The following is a 4,055-nucleotide window of genomic DNA, read 5'->3' as shown; positions in this document are numbered from 1 at the left end:
CCGCGGTACCCGCCGGGGCGTAACGCCCCGCCCCACCCGCCGCACAACACACCCAACTGCACGGACTCACGTCCGGGATCCCCTGCCTGCCTCTCGAGGAAGACACCTGCCAAGGCCGGCCACAGAAGACGTCGCACAGCTTGCCGCCGCCCAGCGTTTCAGCGTGCTTCCTGGGCCTTCTCATCGACTTACTCGGCTGGCGGCTGCGTGTCCCTCCCCCGTTGCGGGCCGCTGATTGGCCTCGTTGATTGGGCGGGGCTAGTAGCGGGACCGGCCTCAGCGCGCGGGTTAGTTTGGTCACGGCTTTTCTTTTCCTTTTCGTCTGCGGAACTCTTTCTGCGAAGGAAATCTCGCCTGGAACTCAAATATATACAACGGATAGAAAACATATTTTCTTACTATTAATATATTTGTTAAGTTTGAATGTGTAACATTCGCCATGAAACGCAAGCATGATTTTTTTTTTGAGGCAGAGTCTCACTGTGTTGCCCAGGCTGGAATGCAGTGGCGCGATGTCGGCTCACTGCAACCTCCGCCTCCCGAGTTCAAGTAATTCTCCTGTCTTAGCCTCCCGAGCAGCTGGGACTACAAGCGCACACCCCCACACCCAGCTAATTTGTATTTTTAGCAGAGACGGGGTTTCACCGTGTTGGCCAGGCTGTTCTCGAACTCCTGACCTCAGGTGATCCGCACGCCTCGGCCTCCCAAAGTGCTGGGATTACAGGTATAAGCCACCGCGACTGGCCACAAGCAAAATTTTTTAAAGGGAGAATCACGGATGACAACTGTAGTTCTACTCAGGGCAGGACAAGGGAAAGGTCTGCACACTGTAGGGCAGTTGGAAATAGTGAAGTTTTGTTTTTGTCTTTAACTGCTGGCCTTGCAATCTCGAGAAACTGTAAAGATGGTAAAACTGTAAGATGGTAAATTTTACCATCTTAACCTTTTAAAGGTACAATTCAGTGGCATTAGATACATTCACATTGTTGTGCAACCATTACCACCATCCGTCTCCAGCACTCATCTTGCAAAACTGAAACTCTGTACCCAGTAAATGGTAACTCCTCATTCTTCCCCTCCCTTCTTCCCAGCAACTGCCATACTTTCTGTCTCTATGAATTTGACTACTCTAGGTGTTTCATATAAAGATTCATACAGCATTTGTCTTTTTGTAACTGATTTCACTTAGCATAATGTCCTCAAGTTTCATCCATGTGTCAGAATTTCTTTCAAGGCTGAATAATATTCCACTTTATGTATATGCCAATTCAGTCATCTGTTAATGGATAACAGGTTGTTTCCACTTTTGTCTACCGTGAAATAATACTATAAACGTGAATATATAGATATCTGTTTTTTAACCCTTTTGGGTATATACACAGATGTTCAAATATCTGTGGCTTTCAACTCCTGAGCAATATATACAGAAGTGGAATTGCTGGATTATGTAGTAATTCTATTTTTAATTTTTTGAGGAACTGTCATACTCTTGTTTGTTTGTTTCGTTTTTGTTTTTGAGATGGAGTTTCACTCTTGTTGCCCAGGCTGGAGTGCAGTGGTGCGATCTCGGCTCATCAGAACCTCTGCCTCCTGAGTTCGAGCGATTCTCCTGCTTCAGTCTCCTGAGTGGCTGGGACTACAGGCATGCACCACCGTGCCCGGCTAATTTTTGTGTTTTTAGTAGAGATGGGGGTCTCCCTATGTTGACCAGGCTGGTCTCGAACTCCTGACCTTGTGATCCGCCCACCTCGACCTCCCAAAGTGCTGGGATTACAGGCATGAGCCACTGTGCCCAGCGCAACTGCCATTCTCTTTTCCATAGTGGCTGCATCATTTTACATTCCCACCAAGAGTGCACAAAAGTTCCAATTTCCCTACATCTCTGCTGACATCTTTTTATTTTTGTATAGTAGCCATCTTAATAGGTGTGAGGTATCTCACTGTGGTCTTGATTTGCCTTTTGCTAATGACCAGTGATGTTGAGCATCTTTTCATGTGCTTATCAGCCATGCCATTTGTATATCTTCGTTGGAGAAATGTCTATTCAAGTCCTTTACCCATTTGTTTTGTTTTGTTTTTTTAAGAGACAGGGTCTCACTTTGTCACCCAGGCTGAAGTGCAGTGTCATGATCATGGCCCACTGCAGCCTTGAACTCCTGGCTTTGCCAATTTTTTTAGTGGGTTTTTGTTGTATTTTAGTTCCCTGTATATTCTGGATATTAACCACCTTATCAGATAGGATTTGCAAATATCTTCTCCCACTTTTTCTTTTCTTTTCTTTTTTTTTAGAGACAGGGTCTCCCTGTATTGCCCAGGCTGGTGTCAAACTCCTGGGCTCAAGTGATCCTCCTGCCACAACCTTCCAAAGGGTTGGGATTATAGGCATGAGCCACCACGCCTGGCCCCGTCTTCTCCCTCTTAGTGGGTTGCCTTTTCACTCTGTTGTGTCCCTTGGCTTCTTACTGTAAAACAAAAATAAAATTCTAAGCCCCCCAACCAACTAAATAGACCCATCCTGTCAGCCAAGCGCATTCTAAAGTAAACCTCAGGCCCGGTGTAGTGGCTCATGCCTGTAATCTCAGCCCTTTGGGAGGCCAAGGTGGGTGAATCACTTAAGATCAGGAGTTCAAGACCAGCCTGGCCAACATGGTGAAACCCTGTCTCTAGTAAAATCACAAAAATTAGCCAGGCATAGTGGTGGGTCTCTGTAATGCCAGCTACTTGGGAGGCTGAGGCAGGAGAATCGCTTGAACCTGGGAGGTGGGTGTTGCAGTGAGCTGAGGTCATGCCATTGCACTCCAGCCTGAGTGACAGAGCGAGACTCCGTCTCAGGAGAAAAAAAAAAAAAACAGAGACCTTAACACTGATACGCTTTGTAGCAATAAGATACCAATGTGACAGCAAGTCCATCCCCCTACCCCCACCTCTGTGTTGTCCCATCTTTCTGGACTGAACCAATGTACATTTAACATGTATTGATTGATGTCTTATGCTCCCTAAAATGTATATAAAACCATGCTGTGGCCCAAACACCTTGGGCACATCTTCTCAGGATCTCCTGAGGCTGTGTCATGGGCCATGGTCACTCACATTTGGCTCAGAATAAATCTCTTCCAATATTTTACAGAGTTTGACTCTGTCGACATTACAATTTTGAAAAAATAAACATTTTAAAAATAAAATTTGGGGGCAGGTGTGGTGTTTCATGCCTGTAATGCTAGCTTTTTGGGTGGCCAAGGTGGGAGGATTGTTAAGAGGCCAGGAGTTTGAGACCAGCCTAGGTAACATAGTGAGACCCCCATCTCTATAAAACATTAGCCCCACATCGTGGCATGTGCCTGTAGTCCTAGCTACTTGGGAGGCTGAGTGAGGTAGGAGGATCATTTGAGCCCAGGAGTTCTAGGCTATAGTGAGCAAGACTTTGTCAATACAACACGATGCAATAAATTTAAAAATTAAACATTTTAAAAACAGAAATAATCTCTCAACTTGATGAGGCAAACACACACACACGCACACACACACAAATAAAATTGGAGCAGACTTCTAAAAGTCCTCCCTGGGAATAATTAAGAACCTCTGCACTACCCATCCACCCAACTCCCCTTCCTTGCACTCCCAAATGAGATGGACCCTGAGAGTATAGATACTTCAGTCCTCTCATTTTCCCTTTTATGTGAACCTCAAAGAACCTTGTCGGGAGACGGGGTTTCACCGTGTTCACCAGGATGGTCTCCATCTCCTGACCTCATGATCCGCCCGCCTCAGCCTCCCAAAGTGCTGGGATTATAGGCAATGCGCACAGCTTTGGAAAAAGAAATAGAGAGACTGGAGTCGGCTTTGTCTCTATGGAAGTGGAAGTATGAAGAACTGAAAGAATCAAAGCCAAAACGTGTGAAAGAGATCAGGGGGGCGGAGCAAGATGGCCAAATAGGAACAGCTCCAGTCTCCAACTCCCAGCGCGAGCGACACAGAAGACCAGTGATTTCTGCATTTTCAACTGAGGTACTGGGGTCATCTCACTAGGGAGTGCCAGACAATCGGTGCTGGTCAGC

At 46.3% G+C, this 4,055-nt stretch overlaps 1 protein-coding gene across 1 annotated transcript in view; it reads right to left on the bottom strand.

Annotated features, from left to right (window-relative positions):
• CLCC1 (chloride channel CLIC-like 1) overlaps positions 1 to 154 on the bottom strand; it is a 34,244-nt gene extending 34,090 nt beyond the window's left edge. Inside the window, exon 1 of the mRNA XM_011948147.1 lies at positions 91 to 154. The gene's annotated coding sequence lies outside the window, so the exon portion shown is untranslated. The remainder of the gene's footprint in view (positions 1 to 90) is intronic.
• Positions 155 to 4,055: the final 3,901 nt, after the last annotated feature.

Source organism: Colobus angolensis, unplaced genomic scaffold (assembly GCF_000951035.1).
Source record: "Colobus angolensis palliatus isolate OR3802 unplaced genomic scaffold, Cang.pa_1.0 Scaffold273, whole genome shotgun sequence".
NCBI classification, from domain to species: domain Eukaryota; kingdom Metazoa; phylum Chordata; class Mammalia; order Primates; family Cercopithecidae; genus Colobus; species Colobus angolensis.
Note: the sequence above shows the minus strand (reverse complement) of the source record. Positions and strands in the feature narration are given on the sequence as shown.